The sequence below is a fragment of the Engystomops pustulosus genome, chromosome 1 (genome assembly GCF_040894005.1).
Source record: "Engystomops pustulosus chromosome 1, aEngPut4.maternal, whole genome shotgun sequence".
NCBI classification, from domain to species: domain Eukaryota; kingdom Metazoa; phylum Chordata; class Amphibia; order Anura; family Leptodactylidae; genus Engystomops; species Engystomops pustulosus.
This window is the reverse complement of record NC_092411.1, coordinates 211,800,235-211,823,235: the sequence shown is the minus strand read 5'-3', so window position 1 is coordinate 211,823,235 and position 23,001 is coordinate 211,800,235.

The window sequence follows — 23,001 nt, the reverse complement described above, 5'->3', positions numbered from 1 at the left end:
TTATAGAGGATTATACAGCAATACAGACAGAAATTTTTAGCTCCAGAAAAATCATGAATATTGCACACAAATATGTGCATCAGAAAAGTAGTGTTGTCACAGAATAGCCCACACTGTGATGCGTGCATCAGAAAAGTAGTGTTGTCACAGAATAGTGCGCATGATTACATGCATCAGAAAAGTACTGTAGTGTTGTCAAAGAATAGCGTACATCAATACATGCATCAGAAAAGTAGTGTTGTCACAGAATAGTGCACATGATTATGTGCATTAGAAAAGTAGTGTTGTCATAAAATAGCACACACTGAGATACATGTATCAGAAAAGTAGTGTTGTCTCAGAATACCACACAAGATTACATGAATGACAAAAGTATAAATTCTGCATGCATGGAAGGTCAACTTCAAATTTCAGATTAACAGAACATCAAAATCAAATATTTAAATTCTGGATTAAAGAAACTTCAAATTCAAAAATATTTTAATTCCGAAATAACCCCATAACGATCATTGACGTAAATGCACATCCAGATCGGGGTATATTTCCCGTGCCTGAACGTGCATTTACATCCTACACTGATGTCACTGTGACAACTGGGACTCCCATGTTACAGCTGAAATCGTGATAGCCACAATCCCAGCTGTTTAACCATTTAGGCGCCACAGTCAATCATGACTCTGTGTGCCCAACGCCTTATCTCTAAGGCAGTCCCGGGTCCCGGGCAGTCCGGGTTCAGACGTGGACCCCAAAGCGGCCTGCAGCAGCACAATTACAGATCCAGTATTGTAGTGTATTAGTCCAGACCTTGACAGTAAAAAAATGTAAAAAAAAGTGTTACATTTTTACAAATAAAAGAATAAAATAAAAAAATGATAAAAGCCCCCTAAATGGCTCATATACTGTATTACAGAACTCCCACATACAATTAAAAAGTGTAAATCGCCAGACAATCCACACAAGTATGATATCGCTGCATCCGTACAATAAAATAAAATCATTACAGAACCTGCACAGTGAATATGGTAAAAAATAAATAAAAATTAAAACATGCCGAAAATTTAGATTTTTGCACATCCAACCAACCAAAAAAAGCAATAAAAAGTAATCAAAATGTCACATTTATAACACTATGATACAAATAAAAAGTACAACTCATTCTCATTTCAATGCAACTCATTCTGCAAAAAATAAGTCCTAATACAGCTCTATCAACAAAAAAATGTCTCCTGCCACCTGCCCTAAAGTCACCACATTGGATCAGCTATGGCCGAGATAATCTCCAGAGGTATCGGCCGTCTCAGAGCCTAGAAGTACCCCCAGGTCACTGCCTTGCTGCTCCTGTGGCATCCACAGTGGCCCTGCATCACACCCATTTAGTTGATTGGTCTCCAGGATCAACACCATATATCATGGCCCTGAGGAAAAAGTGCCCCACATCAGCAGCCCACCACCTGGCGGCAGCTTACAGTGTGAATAATTAAAAATTAGCAGGCTTACGGCCTTACAAGCTTCAATAAGCTTGAATTCCGCTCCTTCCACCTACCTACCTCTGGCCCTGATCTGAATTGAGCCACGCACCACCACCAGTCCATGCCCCATAGCACGGCCCCCCCTAACTCCTCTCCCCCCCCCTCCTTGCCGGTACCAGCTGGGTCACCAACACTAGCCAGCTGGATCACCAGACTGAGCACAACAAAGCGCCGGTTCTTTCTCAGGCAGCCAAGACTGCCTGTTGAACTGGAGACCCAAAAACACCATACTGTGGGTGATCCCACTGATGTCTCACCGACACTGGCACCACCAGAGCAGTGCAAAGCTTCCAAAATAAGCTTGCATCTTATCTATCTCTCTGCAGGTAACCAGCTTACCAGCTGCATTTTTGTAAAGTGTATATTGTGAACCCCAGTCAAGTTAACACCATGCACTGTAAAGTATTGTAATGTATTCGTAAAGTATTCATATTTTTATGTAAGTAGTAACATGTAAGTGAACACACAAGAGTAACCAAGTATAGTATGATAATTTTTTTTTTGCTAAATGTCTTGTTTAATGTCTACTCAATGTTTTTGTAGTATATGTTTGTAATACATGTGTTTGTAACAGTGTGCTGGAGACTATGTACACAAGAATTTCTCCTAGGGGATCAATAAAGTTTTATCTTATATTATAAATATTATGATGTCTATGCTATACAGTGTAGAAAACAAAAAATAAAAGTAAAAAATCTGTATCAAAATAGATTTTTTCTTTTTGCATTCCTGCCAAAAATGTTAATAAAATGTAATCAATGAGATACGTGTATAGCCACCCAAAAATAGTATTACTATACTCCTTGAGGGGTGTAGTTTTCAAATAGGGTCACTTTTTAGAGGTTTCTCTTATTCTGGCATGTTATAGACTCAGCAAATGCCACACAGCTCCTGAAATGTGTTTCAGTGAAATTTGCCCTCCAAAAGTGTGATGGGGCTCCTTCCCTTTTGTGCTCTGTTATGGGCCCTGAATGTGGTTTACATCCACTTGTAGTATATTGCCATATTTGAGAGAAACTGCACTATAAAATCTGTTATGTGTTTTCTTATTTTATCCTGCATGAACATGGGAATTTTAGGGTTAAATAAACATTTTATTGTCAACATTTAAAAATTCAAAATAGAACTGCCATTTTTTTTTAAATTTCATGTTCGATGAACTGTTTTTGTGTAAATATGAATAGGCCTCTAAAATATTTGAATCTTACATTTTTATGAAAATCTGGAAAATTGCTGATCAATTTGTAAGCCTCTTAACATCTTAATAAAATAAAATAACATAAAGAAATGTAAGTAAACATATAGCAGACATATGATTAATGTTTGATAGCAACTAGAGATGAGCGAGCACTAAAATGCGCGTTATTCGAGACGAACTTTTCCTCATGCTCGAGTGCTCGTCTCGAATAACGAGCCCCATTGAAGTCAATGGGGGTCATTTACTAAGGGCCCGATTCGCGTTTTCCCGACGTGTTACCCGAATATTTCCGATTTGCGCCGATTGTACCTGAATTGCCCCGGGATTGTGGCGCACGCGATCGGATTGTGGCGCATCGGCGCCGGGACGCGCGCAACGGAAATGGGGGGGCGTGGCCGAACGAAAACCCGATGTATTCGGAAAAACCGCCGCATTTAAAAACCGGAAAAGTGTCGCTTGGGGAGCGCTTACCTTCACCTGGCCCGAGGTGGTGGATTCCGGCGCGATGAGATGACTTTCAGCGCAGCAGCGCCACCTGGTGGACGGCGGAGGAACTACCTTCTTAAATCCCGGCCGGACCCGAATCCAGAGCAGAGAACGCGCCGCTGGATCGCGAATGGGCCGGGTAAGTAAATTTGCCCCAATGGGAGACTCGAGCATTTTTCAAGGGGACCAAGGCTCTGCACAGGGAAGCTTGGCCAAACACCTGGGAACCTCAGAAAAGGATGGAATCACCACGGAAATGGACAGGAAACAGCAGGGGCAGTATGCATGGATGCCTCTGAGGCTGCTTAATCGTACCATTATGCCAAAATTATGGGCAACAGCATGGCCACGACAGAGTGACCGAATGAGGCTAGATAGCATCTAAAACTTTTAATAATTGACCCTGACACTATAGAAGACGGCATGCAAAGGCAGCGGCAGCAGCGGCAGGCTAAAGAGTGGCATGGCGACATACTCTAAATGGACTCAGGCTTCACCAAAGGAGGCGAGCAAGAAGCGCTAAAATGATTTCCTATGTGAACAAAAGGTTGACGGTATATTTAGTCGATAACACAGCATGGTGGCGACATAGTGACCAAGTTCCATAACGTATCTGGTGAAACACCCGAAAAATGAGCCTCACACAGCTCGTTTGATAAGGGAACGACATGTGGAGGCAGCCATGGAGGCGACTTCCATGATTAAGAGTGACAGTATGGGGCATCCATATTGCTTCTATGATTGAAACTTCAGGTCTCCAGCATGGCAGCGACAGATGCGCTGAGTTCCATTATGTATCTGGTGAAACACCCGAAAATTTTGCCTGACACAGCTCGTTTGATAAGGGTATGATGTGCTGTATATCCTCTTGCGCTCCAGCTTCTGGCGTATAGAGAGTTGAAAGTTGCGCATGGAGACATTGGTGGACGCTGTGGAGGATCGTGGAGGCGAAATGGACAGGAAACAGCAGGGGCAATATGCATGGATGCCTCTGAGGCTGCCTAATCTTGGGATGGAGCTGGCGGTCCGCTGCCAGGCGAGCTTTCGCGTGTCCAAGCCCCTGTCTCTCGGCTCCTCCCCACCCAAAATGGGCCTGGGGGCCAGAAGCGTTTACTTTGAAAAAATTATAATTTTTAAAGCAGGCGGGGTCGTTTGAATATTTCATCTAGGAATAATGGAATAGCATAGCGGTTCTATTTTTAAGAGTTTTTTCGGAAATGGTTCCATGATTATGAGCGACAGTATGGGGCATCCATATTGCGCTGCTATGATTGTGACTTCAGGTATCCAGCATGGCGGCGACAGATACGCCGAGTTCCGTTATGTATCTAGTGAAACACCCGAAAATTCTGCCTGACACAGCTCGTTTGATAAGGGGACGATGTATGGAGGCAGTAAAGTAGTAGTAGATTAAAGGTGCTGCAGTTAAAATTATGTTAGTTGGATCTTAGGATGGAGCTGGCGGTCCGCTGCCAGGCGAGCTTTCGCCTGTCCAAGCCCCTGTCTCTCGGCTCCTCCCCAAACAGCACTTCTAAGAACCTTTTGTATAAGATCAAGTGTAGTAGTGTTCTTATAAGTTTGGGTTATGGAGGGTGAGGGGAATGTAAACAGATGCGCAAGAAGCGCTGAAATAATATTGGTAAATGATAAAAGTTTGCCAGTATATTTTGTGGATAACACAGCAGGGTGGCGACAAAGTTAACAAGTTTGATGTGGAAGCCATGAAAACAACCCAAAATTCTGCCTGACACAGCTCTTTTGCTAAGGGGACGATGTTTGGAGGCAGCTATATGGACGACTTTGGGAGGCAGCTATGGAGATGATCTGTGGAGGTAGGAATGGAGACAACGTGTGGAGGCAGCTATAAAGACGACGTGTGGAGGCTGCTATGGAGAAAATTAAATTTGGATAGTGCCTGTATGTGGCAGTCCAAAAAAGTTTTCAAACCAGAGGAGCAGGTAGGTGGTCCTCCAGAAAAATTAAATAGATTGAGTGCCTGTATGTGGCACTCCCACAAAAAATTTTTAAAACAGAGGACCGGGTAGGTGGCCCTCCAGAAAAATTAAATACATAGAGTACTATAGCTAGAGCCAGTTGGCCCTCGCAAAAAATAGCCAGTTTCCTCTGCTTTAGTGTACAAAGAGGAGGAGAAGGAGGACAATGAGGAGGAGGAGTGCATACGTTATTCAGGTTGAGCTTCTTTCCCCTGGTGGAGAATGGAAATCCTGAGAAATCCAGGCTTTATTCATCTTGATAAGCGTCAGCCTGTCAGTGCTGTCAGTCGACCGGCGTGTACGCTTATCGGTGATGATGCCACCAGCTGCACTGAAAACCCGCTCAGACAACATGCTAGCGGCAGGGCAGGCAAGAACCTCCAAGGCGTACAGTGCCAGTTCGTGCCACATGTCCAGCTTTGAAACCCAGTAGTTGTAGGGAGCTGTGTGATCATTTAGGACGATGGTATGGTCAGCTACGTACTCCCTCACCATCTTTCTGTAAAGATCAGCCCTACTCTGCCGAGACTGGGGACAGGTGACAGTGTCTTGCTGGGGTGACATAAAACTGGCAAAGGCCTTGTAAAGCGTACCCCTGCCAGTGTCTGCCTGCTCGCCTACTCTCCCTCGCTACTTGTCCCGCAGAAGTATGCCCTCTGCCGCTACCGCTGTCAGAAGGGAAATACTGTTTCAGCTTGTGCACCAGGGCCTGCTGGTATTCATGCATTCTCACACTCCTTTCCTCTCCAGGAATGAGAGTGGAAAGATTTTGCTTGTACCGTGGGTGCAGGAGAGTGAATACCCAGTAATCGGTGCTTGAATAAATTCTTTGAACGCGAGGGTCACAGGATAGGCAGCCTAGCATGAAATCTGCCATTTGCGCCAGAGTACCAACGCGCAAGAATTCACTCCCCTCACTGGCCTGGATCTCCATTTCCTCCTCCTCCAACTCCTCTTCTTCTGCCCATACACGCTGAACAGTGAAGGACTGAACAATGCTCCCCTCTTCTGTCTCGCCAACATTCTCCTCCTCTTCCTCCTCATCCTCCTCCACCTCCTCCGATATGCGCTGAGAAACAGACCTGAGGGTGCTTTGGCTATCAACAAGGGAATCTTCTTCCCCTGTCTCTTGTGACGAGCGCAAAGCTTCCGACTTCATGCTGACCAGAGAGTTTTTCAACAGGCCAAGCAGCGGGATGGTGAGGCTGATGATGGCGGCATCGCCACTGACCATCTGTGTTGACTCCTCAAAGTTACTCAGCACCTGACAGATATCAAACATCCATGTCCACTCCTCATTGTAGACTTGAGCTGACTGACCTGACTACTAGTTCAGATGGAAGTTGACATCTGGCAGTCTACAATCGCTCTGCGCTGCTGGTAAACTCTGGATAACATAGTTAATGTTGAATTCCACCTCGTGGGCACGTCGCACAACAGTCGGTGACCGGGTAGTTGGAGGCGGCGCTGTGCTGCCCTGAGAGTGGCAGCATCTGTGCTGGACTTCCTGAAATGCGCACAGATGCGGCGCACCTTCGTGAGCAAATCAGACAGATTGGGGTATGTCTTGAGGAAACGCTGAACTATCAGATTTAACACATGGGCCAGGCATGGCACATGTGTCAGTCTGCCGAGTTGCAGAGCCGCCACCAGGTTACGGCCGTTGTCACACACAACCATGCCTGGCTTCAGGTTCAGCGGTGCCAGCCACAGATCATTCTGCGCCGTGATGCCCTGTAATAGCTCTTGGGCAGTGTGCCTTTAATCGCCTAGGCTCAGCAGTTTGAGCACCGCCTGCTGTCGCTTTGCACTGTACTTCCTCTTGCGCTCCAGCGTCTGTGGTATGGAGAGCTGAACACTGCGCATGGAGACATAGGTGGATGCTGTGGAGAATCATGGAGGCGAAGGTGTGGTTTTCCACGAGAGGTGTTTGGGCCGGGGTCCTGGGCAGGGGGCTGACTAGCAGAGGCAGCAGGTGACACAGGGGAAGGAGCAGTGGTGTGCCCGGCCAGAGGTGAACGGCCTTGGTTCCATTGAGTGGGGTGTTTAGCATTCATATGCCTGCGCATACTTGTGGTGGTTAAGCTGGTAGCGGTGGAACCTCTGCTGATCCTGGTGTGGCACAGGTTTCACACCACAGTCCGTCGGTCATCCGGTGATTCTTTAAAGAACCTCCAGACTTCCGAAAATCTAGCCCTCGCCACGGGAGCTTCACTACGTGAAACATTTGGCGCTGATGCACCAGCTCTGGCCCTGCCTCTCCGTCTGGCCCCACCACTGCCTCTTCCAACCTGTTCTCGTCGAGGACTCGCCTCCATCTCAGAAGCACTGTGTTCACCCGGCCTATCAACCCAGCTTGGATCTGTCACCTCATCATCCTCCGATCCCTCAGTCTGCTCCCCCCTCGGACTTCCTGCCCTGACAACAACTTCACCACTGCCTGACAACCGTGTCTCCTCATCGTCCGACACCTCTTTACACACTTCTTCCACTAGGTCAACAATGTCATCATCACCCACAGACTGCGACCGGTGGAAAACCTGGGTATCGGAAAAGAGCTCAGCAGCAACCGGACAAGTGGTTTGTGACTCTGGGAAGGGTCCAGAAAACAGTTCCTTAGAGTATGCCGGTTCAAATGCCAAATTTTCCTGGGAGGGGGCAGACTGGGGGGAAGGAGGCTGAGGTGGAGGAGTGCTGATTTCGGTGACATAGGTGGACTGCGTGGAAGACTGACTGGTGGACAAATGGCTAGAAGCATTGTCCGTAATCCACGACATCACCTGTTTGCACTGTTCTGGCCTCAACAGTGCTCTACCACGGGTCCCAGTAACTTGAGACATGAACCTAGGGAGTGTAGCTCTGCGGTGTTCCCCTGCTCCCTCATCAGCAGGTGGTGTCTCACCCCGCCCAGGACCACGGCCTCTGACCCCTGCAGTAGTGGGACGCCCTTCGTCCTCTACCCCTAGCCCTCGGGTTCAACATTTTCAAAATTAAAGTGTAAACTGTAAATTTTTTTGTGGTTTTTTTGTGTTTTTGTTTTTTAAGAAAACGATGCTATCCAATTGCTATGGCTTGTTTCTAACCTACACTGACAGCACACAACAGGATTTTGTGCTGTGCCTGATGACTTTTAGTTTTGAAAAAAAAAGAAAATTGATTTATAAGATCTAGACTTTAACATCTATTTAACTTCTATTAAATCTACCATCAAAATCCAGCTTGATAACCCAGGGACACTTACTCATAGATCCAGGCACTATGACTGAAGTTATCTTTTATTTGTTATCCATGGCATCCTTCCTTCTAAAATAAAATTTTAAAATTATGGTAAGGAGACTGACAGGCTTTGGGGGTTGTTACTTCAGCCCCACTGTGCTGCAGCTTCACGGACTGTTACAGTGAGCAAGCAGCACTTCCCCCCCTTCTGCTCTGTGCTAAAATTTCTTCTGCTGCTGTGAAATTATAACAGGGAGAGGGAAGTCGAAGTGCTGCCAGTAATATCTGTCATTTAACTACCCGGAGTCCACCACAGATTTTTTTATGCTTTTACTTTATTCATTAATATTATTATGTGAAAATGTTGTTCTGCTCATACTTTAATTCTATCACTGCTTTGGCTTATCAACAGGTTTCCTATTTTTCTAAATCTCAGTAAATGTGTACCATTATGACTCCGCATTAACATTTTCTTTTTTCCCTAGTTCAGAATAATGTTGTTTTGGGTGGTGAGTGAGAATCATTGTTCACACCTCTGCAGGCATGATAGAGCAATTCACTGCCTATTATCATTCTTGCTACTCCTCAATCAGCTGGCATGCACACACACATTTACTTTACCTAGCCGAGAACCTATCTACTCAACAGCAGAATCAGATTAGAAGCTCTTCAGCACGTTCCACGTCTCTTCAACAACCTTTATTCTCTAATGGAAATAATGACAAGAGCATCAGGGATAAGCGTACCACAGGGTCCATCTACACACAACGTACATTTTATAATTAAAGGCCAGCTCTCAATAAATACTGAATGAGACTGACTTGTAAGTGATACAATTTCCCTGCAATACCCCACAACCACAAATCAATTATTTCAGATAAATATTAATAGGTAGAGAAATTATCAAACCGATTGCAAAAGAAGACAAAATGTTGGCCTATAGGACACAGAGATCCCATGTGTATGTAGCAATAATATTTATGTGAAATATATAATATTGTATCAATAATGATCATTCCTCTTCGTATAAGTCTGAAAAGTAGCATTGTGACTGGGTCCCGGAAATGGTTAGTTAATCTTTATCTTATAAACAATTGCATACAATGGTTGTTCCTCTTCTTATGGACAGTGACTAACTAAAGGTAAAGCCATGACCTTTATTTATCCTATCAAGTGTTTGACACATATTGGGCACATTCACTTACCCGTCCCGTCGCAATCCCTGGCGTGCGTTGTCCGATGAGGATTTGGGTCTGCCGCGATTCACTAAGATCGTGCGTCCAATTTCCTGCATCTGTCGCTTCCCCCGCTGAGGTCCGTCGGGGTTCACCTTCTTTTTCCCGGTGCATGTGAGTGCTGATCTTGCGACACAATTTGCTTTTTAAATTCCGCGGTTTGTCCGAATCATTCGGGGTGTCCAACATCCACCACGATTTTGTGTCGCATGCAAGCGGTGCAACACAATGCGATCACGAAAATGCGGCGTTCGGACCCTTAGTAAATGTGCCCCATTAAGTTGGACCATGGGTAAGGTAAGGGAAAATTGGATACAGGTAAAGGGATTTTTTGGGAAGATAGAAATCTTCCCTAAATGTATACCAAGGCCAAGTGTGTGGCTCACCATGCGGTCACCCCATACAACAACGCACCTAGTCTTATTAGTCCCCAGAGCCCGAATAGAGAACAAATATACCCCCCAACCAGAGGGAAGAAGAGGGACAGACTAGAAAGATGCATATAAAAATTAATCTTTATTAGTAACACATATTCACAATAGCGTGGATGGTGCCAACATTAGATGGCGCCGTCCTATGGGTATAAATGGAATACAATAAAAGTACAATAAAAATGTCCAGACGAAGGCTCATTCCGAGCCGAAACGTACGTCGGGGACGCGGCCTCTCCCGGGCAGTGGACCCTCTAACAATCATAACGACTTGGTAAGAACTGGTCTCCAATAGCAGCTTTAGGCCTATGTTAGCCCAGTTTTTTGCCAACTAACATTCTTACTTACCTGTTACTCCACTTTGTCCGGGTCAGTCCGCTTCTTCTTGTTCTGTATTACACCACTCGTGTTTTTATTGTACTTTTATTGTATTCCATTGATACCCATAGGACGGCGCCATCTAATGTTGGCACCGTCCACGCTATTGTGAATATGTGTTACTAATAAAGATTAATTTCTATATGCATCTTTCTAGTCTGTCCCTCTTCTTCCCTCTGGTTGGGGGGTACATTTGTTCTACATTTGGGGTACTTTTTGAGATTCATATAGTAATTTTAGTAGACATAGAGGGGATGTTTCATATGCTGGTGCATCATGAGCCAGCTCGTAATTGAAACCCCGCCCCGCCAGGTGTAATTGACAGGTGTATTGTGTATCCGGCTCTGTTCTTCCATAGGTCCAAATCTAGCGCAGGCTATAGCTAGTGCACAGATGTGAGGCATGACCACTCTGGCATGGAACCGCTACTTCTCCATCCAACCGGCGAAGAGGGCAGAGCAGTAGCAATTCCCAGCTAAGAGCTTGTACACTGGTATTTGAGCATCCAAGCTGTGATAAATTCCCCCCTTAATATTGCTGGTAGACCAGGGGCACCTAACCTGAACTATCAGGTAAATTATCAGGGTCCACAAGCCAGCACTGATTATGTTTAATAGCAGCAGATGCTTGCTTCATAATACAGCAGACAGCCACCCCATTGGGGGAATGATCCGGCGTTGAACTCTCTCCATATTGACCTGACAATGCAATAGTGTAATTACAGTGCTCATTTTGAATTGGTTAAATGGGGTCTACCAGTAGTTTTACCATAAAAAACTGTGGACAGCGTTAACTAGATCTATGCAATTATACCTCTGTGTATGTACTAAGTAACAGCAGGACTGTAATATACAATCCTGGAATATAAATGCATTTATATTCCAGGATTGTAGCTGTACTTGCTGCAAACTGTTATGTTTACCAGATTATTGCATTTAAAATGCTCTTCAACCTCTTCCCTCTGCAGTTATATACAACAAAATGCCTGCTACTGTGCTAACTCAGGGCTTTTCACACAGGAATGTACCTTGGTGCACTAGGTCCAGCTGCAATCCTGGAATATAAATGCATTTTTACAGTTCTGCTGCTACTAACAGTGCACACAATGTCAGAATCACATATAGAATATAGAATATTTTTAATCATATTGCAAAAATTAATGATGATATGACTACTAAAATTAGAATAATAATAATACATTTTAAGTAAATGAATCTCAAAAATGAAGCCAAATGTCTCTTGCCATACAAATATGTGAACCTAGTAGAAGTATTATGCAGAGTGTATTATCATATATTAGTAGGCAAGTATTTAACCTAATATTATATTTCTAATACAATCTTATCTATCATGGCATAAGAGCTCTACTTTTATTTGAGCTAAAGTGCTTGTTTAACTTTCTATAACCAAGAAATCACTTCAGTCATTTTCAAGAAATCATGCAAACTTTAATTTAGTATGACAGAGCATTTAATCCCTTAAAAGGTTGGAGTTAAAATGGAAACTGGTGAAATAAAAATGTGAAGTAAGCAGTGAAAGCAAACATTAGCACAGGCTAAAATGCCACTCCGGTAACCAGATCTACTGTACTCCCATTACTTCTATAGCTCTCATGTCATGTGTCAAAATGCTGCCAGTGCTGTGTCTCAGTAAGGAATCAATATTTCAAGGATTTTATAGTGAAGAACATTAATGTTTCCAGTATTATATTGATGTATTTACTGCAAGTCATAAAAATATCAGAATTTAAGCTGAAATGTGGAAGATTTGTTTAATTACTGCGCTACACCCCATTAAAGTAAAGGCACCTGTGTTACCAATCATCTTCCATTAATATTATGAAGCACTGTGAATTACAAGCTGAGCAAAAGGCTTGACATCCTGAAGTGATCCAGTTCTGCGTATGAGGCTGGATGCGAATAAAAGGCAAAGCCGGGCAGGATTACATCATGATTATTATGATGATTGCAATGGGGACGTTGTAAAGTATAGCATTTACAAATAGTCATAAAGGAAACAGCTATTGCATCACAATAGAGTGGTTAACCAACCTATGAAAGGTATTCGACATACAGGCGTACCCTACTTAAGAACACCCGACTTACAGACGACCCCTAGTTACAAACGGACCTCTGGATGTGGGGAATTTACTGTACTTTAGCCCTAGGTTACAATAAACAGCTGTAACAGTTATCAGAGGTGTCTGTAATTAAGTTTTATTGTTAATCCTGAGTCTTATGACAACCCAACATTTTTAAAATCCAATTGTCACAGAGACCAAAAAAATTTTAGCTGGGGTTACAATGATAAAATATACAGTTCCGACTTACAGACAAATTTAACTTAAGAACAAACCTATAGAACCTATCTTGTAGGTAACCTGGGGACTGCATGTATATATAGGAAAACAATATACGTGCTACAATAGCTCCAACCGAGTCCTCCACTGAGCCTTTTAGAAAACATGCCTATGTGGCCCTATTAAAAAAAACTATAACCATCTTATTATGAAAATGCAAATCAACCTGTAAGTCCATTGGAGCTGGAGGCCCAATTTCCTGAGCTGACTGCAGACAACTGCAGGTCCTCTGGACTCCCTATGGTATCAATGTCTAATGGCGCCTCTTTAGCTCAAATGAGCTTCCAAAACCAACTGACAACACAGAGGAAATCCCTATCTATTCCATCCAGTGCCTGTTGTTGACATGTCCCCGACTGTAGTGGTTCTCTATCTCCTCCATTAGGTCCAGTATCACCACATCTCTTCTTCAGCCATGTGTCCTCCCTGTGGAGTTCAACGCGCAGAAGTAATAAATAATAATAATAATTCTTTATTTATATAGCGCACACAGTTTACGCAGCGCTGCACAAAGCATGTCAAATTGGTCCATCTTGGGGCTTATTTAATAAAGGTCCACGGAAGCACTTTAGTCGGATTTTCTGACATTTTCTGACATTCCACGGCTGTGACAGGTATTTAGCAGGGGATTGTGTCGTTTGCGATCGGATTTTGACGCAGCTGCACCGGCTTTCATGCAACAGTAATCGAGGGGCGGGCTTCGGACGATCTGACTGATTCGGACTGAGAGCGGGATTTAACATTCAGATTGTTTTGCAAGACAATGCACTTACATGCACCAGGAAGAAGAAGGTGAACTCGGGCGGACCTGAGCGGGGAAGCGACACATGCAGGACATCGGGCGCACAATTTTAGTGAATCGCAGCAGAGTGCATTCTCGTCAGACAATTCGGTGAACCCCTCCGGACGGGCAAGTAAATGTGCCCCCTAATGTTCCTCCTCTTTCCTACATCTTGGTCCCCCAACAATGTTCCCAAAATGTTGCCTAACATATAATAATGCACTTTATATCGGTGGATTCTTCTAATGCCCCTTAAATGTGACTCTACATGTAATTATGCCCCCTCAATGTCCCTACGCTAAATGCCTCATAATTCTAATTCATAATTTCTAATCATATAAAGTGAAAGGAGCTACCTAATTCCCACACTATATTCCACTGCTTCCACTGAATAATTCTCCTACACCAAATATGCCTTATCAGTAAGTGATGTCCCCACAAACCCCTGCATATAATGTCCCCAAAGACTCCTGCATATAATGTTCCCCACAGCCCCCAGTATATTATGTCCTACACAGCCCCCAGTATATAATGTCCCCCACAGCCCCCAGTATGTTATGTCCTCTGCAGCCTCCAGCATAAAATGTCCCCCACAGCCCCAAGTAAAAGTACATCTACCAACTATCAGTTTCACTGATGGTAGATGTCTAGCACTTACATGCATGTTTCTTTATGAAGTAAGTGGAACTGTTTGTTCTAGAGAGAAATTGCACACATGCAAATAAAAAGCGTTTTTACAAAATATTTAAATTAACCAGAGGCGCACAGGCTGACGTCACCTGAGCACCTCTCGGCATTGCCGGCTTTTAATTTATTCCCACCCAAAATGTAATTGTACCTCCTAGATAGAGGTGGAAATCGGGGATGATTTCCAGACAGCTGGACAAGTGGGATCTGGGGCACAGGTCAAAAGATTCAGCACACAGGCACCAGATCTTTTGGCCTAGCGATGCCTCTGGCTACAGCTCTAGGCAAATCTGACAAATCAGGACCAAACCCAGCTCTTGAAGGGTGAGTTACAGATCCAAAAAAAGATGATTATCTTTGCAGTGAATTATCAATTGCATAGCACTGTCTATTTAGAACTTTACAGGTTCCATTTATAGGTGGAGTACTAAGGAGCAAGTGCTTAATTCTAATGTCTCTGTTATGGATGGATACTCTAGTCCAGTGGTGGCAAACCTATGGCACGGGTGCCAGGGAGGGCATGCAGAGCCCTCGCTGCAGGCACGCATACCATCTCCCATGCCTTATAAAAGTTAACCATTGGAGCTCCAGCCAGGCAGGAAGTAGTATTGCATGCCGAGAGTTCCAATGATCCTGTCCCATTGCAGCCTGAAGCTGATCGGCTCTGCTCTCGCTAGTTTTGCCTTAGTGAGACAGTTATAAGCCTATTTTGTCCACATATCGAGGGAGCGGGCCCAGGGCATAAAACACATGGTTCTTATATGGTAGAATAATACTTTATTAAATTCAACGTACAGTAGAAATAAAGGAACACAAATAAATATAATTAATACTAGTTAAAAATGTACAACTACAGATGGTGATGTGCAGAGAAGGGAGTAACACCACTTGGACACAAAGGGAAAACCATGCATTGTGTATTATCTAAGACTCAGGCAACCTTAAAAGGATATATGCCACTATAAACGTAAGGTAATGTTATTGCATGTATATGGTTATATTGCACTTGCCCCGAGTATTAAGGTAAACAGCTTCTGTTACCCATAATTAAAGTGCAGGTTCCCAGGTCCTGGGTGACCCCAGCCCCCACGCGCGTTTCGGCTCAAATGAGCCCTCGTCTGGGGGTGGCATTATCCATGTCAAGGTAACCCTATAAACAAATGGTAGGCCAATCAGTTTGCATCGCTGTAACACGTGGTGCCCACATGTAATAGGTAGGCAGAGGATTGCGAGTATGCGCAGTGGAGAAAAGAAGATAGAAACTCCCCTGCGCAAGCGCATCCCCGCCACCGTGTCACGTGATTGCTGAAGTGATTGCTCCCCCGTTTACTTACAGCTTCGCTTTGACCCATGTCACACACGTACTCATCTGGTAATATAGTCTTTCCAGCTGCTCTGTTCTTCTTATCATGAAATGGGCTCGCCACCGTCAGGTGACACAGCCACGGGGATGAGCTTGCGTGTGGAGATCTTTTTCTTTTTCCTCCATCACGCATGCTCCCATTCACTTCAGCAATCATGTGACACGGCGGCGGGGATGCGCTTGCGCGGGGAGTTTCTATCTTCTTTTCTCCACTGCGCATACTCGCAATCCTCTGCATACCTATTACGTGTGGGCACCACGTGTTACAGCGATGCAAATTGATTGGCCTACCATTTGTTTATAGGGTTGCCTTGACATGGATGACGCCACCCCCAGACGAAGGCTCATTTGAGCCGAAACGTTTGTGGGGGCTGGAGTCACCCAGGACCTGGGAACCTGCACTTTAATTATGGGTAACAGAAACTGTTTACCTTAATACTCGGGGCAAGTGCAATATAACCATATACATGCAATAACATTACCTTACGTTTATAGTGGCATATATCATTTTAAGGTTGCCTGAGTCTTAGATAATACACAATGCATGGTATTCCCTTTGTGTCCAAGTGGTGTTACTCCCTTGTCTGCACATCACCATCTGTAGTTGTACATTTTTAACTAGTATTAATTATATTTATTTGTGTACCTTTATTTCTACTGTATGTTGAATTTAATAAAGTATTATTCTACCATATAAGAACTATGTGTTTTATGCCCTGGGCCCGCTGTGGATAAAATAGGCTTATAATTATTATTCATAGCCCTAGGCTTTGGTGTTCTACATGACTCTAGAGGCTACTATGTTTTACTGACCAGGCTACATACCTGGGTAAATACGTAATCGGTTTTACCTCTATTCAGTGGTCAACTGTAGGTATAGACCTTAGTGAGACAGTAGCAGCCGATCAGTTACGGCCCCTATTCCTCTTCAGCCCAGGGAAACAGTGGAAACCGAATGAGGAGTGAGGCAGCTCACAGAATGGAGCCTACAGCAGCAGAGAAGAAGCTAAGAGGTCAGGAGTTGCTGTGGCTACTCACACACAGAGCTGTGCACACTTACAGAGGTCCTGTTGGGTGGCTTTAGGACACTAAACAAACTATGAATACTTGTGGTTTAGTGTCCCAAATCACCCTGTGTGACAGCTGTGGCCACATATATACTTGCCTGTATCTGAAGTGCTCATCACCTGCACAAGACAGCCAGTGAAGCCAGGACAACCCCACAGTAAGCACCCTATGCACAATTTAACCGTGTGCTATGCTGCTTCACTGGCAGTGTCGTGCAGGTGATGAGCCCTGTGGACAGAAGCAAGTGTATATGTGACCACGGACAGCTGTCATATGGGTGATCCCAAATCCACCTGTGCCTCCACCCCACAACAACCACTTTGCCCTACAAACCCTTTGCCAAATTGGATTCCCCAATCCTTCACCATGCCCCTTCTTTGTATTTAAACCCCACAATGGAAAATAGCATCCAAAGTTGAAAATGTCACTTTGCAAAATATCATAAAATGTTATGAAAAGTGGTAAAAAGGCTGTACAGTCCTCAAATGGTAGCACTGAAAGCATCACCTCATACCACAAAAAATTACACCACACACAGCTCCATACACCAAAGTATGAAAAAGTTAGTGCCAAAAAAATTAGCACCATAAGGTGGCAAAATGATTTTTTTTTTACAGGAGGTTTTAATTTTTGTAAATGTATACAAACATTATTAAACCTATATACATATATTATCCCTGTGATCATACTGACCCATAGAATAAAGTAGACATGTCATTTGGGGTGCACAGTGGAAGCTGTAAAAACCAAGTCTACAAGAAAATGTCAAAGGCATTTTTTCACCAATTTTACTTCCCAGTACAGGGCATTGGACATGAAATACCATCACTATGAAATGCAATTTGTTACGCAGAAAACAAGCCCTCACAGAGCTCTTTGACGGGGAGTAAAAAATGGAAGCGCAAAAACAAAAAGGGGGTAAAGATGGCAATATTTGGTCCATGAGCAAGCTAACTTATCACAGTCCCCTACTCCCTGCATCTACTCAGGACCACTGTCAGTGTATGGGGGTAATATTAATCAGTATATGTCAGTAATATTCCTGACTGAATAGCAGTAATATGATATTCATCGCCATATTTTTATAGCATAGTATAGCAATATTATTGGTATTTCTATAGTCTTTATTACCAGAATGATGCTATCTATGTATGTGGTTGTAAAGGTGGCATCATGATATGGCAGTATTATTTGTCTTATTGTAAAGTGGTTTTGTGGTGCTATTGGGCTAAATTGTGTGTTGGCACCTCACGTTAGAAACGTTGGCTTTGGTTTGCAGTTTGGGCACTCAGTCTCTCAAAGGTTCGCCACCACTGCTCTAGTTGATGGTGACAGCCATGGATACTGGATGAACAATAAGATTTCTAAACTAATATTTCCATAAAGGATAAGCAGACATTTGTTTTTATCTTGTCATTGTCTTTCACAGGCCTTATATGGTTATTTTTAGTATGATAATGATATAAATTAAGGCATGATCTCGACAACTATTTGGAACTAAGTACTATACCTAGTACTTTTATTAGAAGATTTCTCCAGGAGAAATTCCCATATTTGATGGGAAGAAGAACTCTATATTCAGAATATTTAATTTTCCTGTTTATGTTGTAATACTCTAGTCTAATCCTGAGCTCTAAAATTCAATACTGAGAATGTCTAAATCACAATGGGGAATACATGCACCCCCTCTTCTCAAACAATAAAAAGGATGGCTAACTTGAAGCATAATTTATTGTATTTTTCATTTACCAATCACAATACAGGGAATATTACAGGCTCTTATTGTAGCAAACTGGCATAGTCACTGCAAATTTGTCATGGGCAAAATCAATGGTGACCATATATCTGTCTGTCTCCACTGTCTTCACTTCTGGAGCAGTAAACAAAAATGAATTTAAAGAAAATAAGCAAAGCTTTGTAGTCCCTGACAGCTGTCAGTCAAAAATGTCTAGCGACTTCCCTATAGTGTCAGACCTCAGCTAAACAGTACTTTCCCAAGGGTTCCTTAGCATGGCATCTCTGCTCTGTTTTCAGATAAACAGATCCAATTTCTTAACAAACAGACCGCTCCAGCCCTTTTGATAACAATGTAATAATTCAAAACAAATGATTCTCGGCTTTGATGATAGCACTTTTATGGGTCATGAAGAAATCCTCCCACCAACATCTGTTTGATTTTATCTACTTGAACTTTATCCTCCAGTTGAAGATTTATAAGCTGAAATCATCCTAGCCTATTAAAGTCAGACTAGAGTTTGAGCACTAACCACTGAGAATAAAAGAGCAGCTCTCAGCCGTCTACCTTTTCAGACCATGCTCTGAGAAAAAGTTATCAGAAGTTTTTGAGAGCTCAGTTTTTAAGAGATTATATGAGTCAGCAACACACATTCCTAGCAAAACCCTTTGTGGAAACAAATCTCAAAAGTAGCAAAGTACTCAGGCAACGGCTTTCCTATTAATATTGTTAACTAATGCGAAAACAGGCTCAGTGTTTACCCTTATCCTTACAAAATAACCACTGCAAAAGTAAGAGATTGATGCCAGATTGGGACGTTATCTATGTATGTTGTGAAAACACATCATTATGACACATTTATTTGGAGTGGTTCGTGCTCTTTAAATCCAATACCATGCTTGCTTTAAAGAGCCCCGAATAGAAGAAGTGTCCGTAAACAGTGGATAAGGGCGAAACAAAAAAAGCCAGACAACCGTGGATAAGCGCGAAGCAAAGAGAGGGAAAGCAACCTAAAAACTAGAGAAATAATTAGTAAACGTTACATTTTTTTTAGGCTGGGTGACACATCAATGTATGGCACAGATATATTCCATTCTATTCTTATACAGTGGGATATGATTTCCAGGCACCCCACCTCCCCCCTGAATGCGGGAGGATGAGTGAACAAGAGCAGTGGCCTGTGATTGGCTGCTACTGTACAGGGTGGCATTTCTGTGACATCACAATGATGCAGTCACTGTCCTTATATGGACAGTGACATCACTGCCCCCCCCCCACCTGCTGAGCAACATATCTGCCTGGAGGAGGAATACTATACATTACATCCGCTCCCTATAGCCTTCTATTACCTCTGCTGATTGTATACGTCGCTTAGCATTAAGGAGCAGTGTGGACCAGGGAGTAGTAGCTGCTGGCTAGGTCTTGAGCGCCAGTACATGTCAATGGGTATGCTCAGCTTATAGATTGGGAGCTATACAAAAGACTTAATGTGAACCCAGTCTTAATTGTTATCATTTAAATCTCATACAAATGGAAATAGGAACTAGGAAATGCAGGGTCCTTATGGCAAAATTTCTGCCCGCCACACTGAAGAATGGAGGATGTGCACCCTATATATACATATTATGCTGCACATTGCACAGTATAAAATGTATATACCTGTCCATATCTTCCACACCTGAGCTGGCAGGACAGATAAGAAATGTTTGGGGAGAGGGAAAGAACATCCGGGCTTGGAATCTCTCATCTCTACTTCCTGCTGTCTACTTCCTGTTTCCTCCATGTGTACAGCTGCTACTAAGAAGACTGCCTGGCAGTGAGTATATACATATATTCAATATATGTATATATGTGTATATGCTGTATGGTGTGTATATATTATATGTATGTGTATATGCTGTGTGTATATATGTTGTGTATGGTGTGTATATACTTTATGTATGTGTGTGTTTTTATATTATATGTCTGCATATTATATGTCTGCATATATGTGTATACACTGGATGTGTGTATTTATGGTTTGTGTATATAGTATGTATGTGTGTTATGGTGTGGTATTACATGTGCATAGATAGTGTATAAACTGTATGTATGATAATATTATGTATACATACAATGGGGGAGATTTATCACTAGGCAGGCTCCTTGGGACAGTTGTATGTCTGTCTTTGGAGGTTTGCATCAAAAGTTGCTGCACATACACAAGCAGGGGTTGGAGTGAGTATGCAACTTTTTTTAAAAAAAGTCATAAATAGGTCTTTGCACAGCGTTGCACTAGCAGTAGTTCTATGTTTATATAGTTAAGTTGCAGGAATAGACCTGTGACACTTTTGAGCAATGAAAAGTCACAAAAACCCTCAATGCGACTTTTTTAACTATACAACTTATATGTGAGTACAGAAATGTGTGTCTATACTGTATACATATGTGTAAGAGTGTTTAAATGTGTGTGATTGTATAAACATGTGTCAGTTTACAGATTTGCATTTCATCCTCACCAAGAGGACTTCTAAGGGGCACGAACATCAACTATGTAAATATACAGTACAGTTAGAGCACAGTATGTATGTAAACACAGTACATATGTATAATATATTATCATATTCTATTAATTAACTTGATATTGTTCATAATTTACTGCAGTCTGTATCGGTATTGTACTTGTACCTACAGTGCATGCGCAATGAAGATGGAGTATTATCCAAGCTTCACTTGTCGCATCACGGGAGGAGGCTCCAGCACGTGATAAGCAAATGTGAGTCCAATGTGCTTCATTGGACTTTCATCTGGGTAAGTATAATAGTTAGTTTTTTATTAATATTCCCTATGTACAGCCTTCATACAGGTCGATTTGGGACCCTAACCACAGGTTCTTTTGTTGGTTTAGCGTCCCAAATCGAACTGACAGGTCCTTTTTAAATCAAGTGCTTAAACTTAAAAGGGGGTTACTGTTTGACATATATATTTTTATGTTGGTACAATGCTCTTAAAGAATAGTAGCAATCCAAAAAACAGTTGTGACGGTCCATGCTCCTCCTGTGGTGAAGAGATGCCCCAAACGTCACTGACTGTGATTGGATTGCTTAACTTGTTACAATAAACTATTCTTTAAGAGAGGGAGTGCCAAATTTGTTCCTAAACAATACAAAATCCCAATATGTGCCGGTTTCCCTTCTAGGAATCATTCCTTGGGAAAAAAGGAGTATTAATCTTACTAGTTCACATTTGAGAAAGAAGAGATTATGCAAACACAAAGTGATCTACTAATCCTTTACACTTCAGTGACTGATATACAGTTCTTTTCACATCCACCCTATCTTATGGATATATTCCTACTCTCAGCTTGTTATGCCAAAATATTATGCTGTCCATTAAGTCTACTATAACTACTCACCCATTCTTGTTGCCCCACTTTTCGAATTCTCTCACTACCATCACTCATAGAGACATTTATCAAGAGATAGCTAGGGCTGCATGTAAAAAGGTATTGCCCAAATAGGAAAACTTCTAATTATATCTATTCTGAATCTGATCTTTTTTTCCATTAAAAAAAACAATAGCATATTTATTTTAATACTTTTAATTTTAATTTTGATTTCAAATAAGTCAGATTAAGTATTATGCTGCTCTTGGTTCCAGAAGACCACTTTTTGGTCAACTATTTTTTATCATATTGCACATCGTATTTCTGGTTTAGGGGCCTCTATTGTCAGACTAAATCAACCACAAGCAGTAACAGAAAAAAAAGAAAAAAATATAAAACTGGGCTTTTAATTTTATTACCTAAAATCGGTACTGTACAGTGTGCCCCAACTGATAACTGAATATGAACAAAATGAATAGGTCCTAATAAATGTAGGATAAAATGACATACTCTTATAGAACACTGATGGCCAGGGGTGTAACTATAGGGGTAGCTGCCATAGCAGCTGCTACTGGGGCCCACAGTGTCAAAGGGGGGCTGGAAACCCAACCTTCCACACTGAAGAATGGAGGATGTGCAGATTGTACAGGATAAATGTATATACCTTTCCACTGCTTCCACACCTGAGCTGGCAGCACAGATAAGAAATGTTTGGGGAGGGGGAAAGGAAATCAGGACTAGGAATTGGCATTGGCAGTGTTAAAGAAAAAAAAATGCCACTCCCTTAGATACAATTCTCTTAAAGAAAAGTTTATATTAACAAGTTTAAAAAAAAACAATAGCCTATTTATTTCAATACTTACTGATTTTAAATTTTGACTTCAAATAAGTAAACCATATGTAGGGTGTGGAACTGTTCATGTGCAGTGGCTGTGATTTCTCACAATATTGGTGGAAATATCCCATAGACTGTGTTTTTACAGAAGCTTGACATATTAATGATGTGTCATGCAGTGGTTTTGTGTAGAAATATCCCTGGAGTGTGTAATTCAGTGTGTGGTTAGGGAAATGGTAGGAGACTTGAGCAGGGAGCTTGTTTAGACAACACATAAACAGTTTAATCTTGACGTATTTGGAAGATAAGGATTGGTTTGGGGAATGAGAGATAGACTGAGTA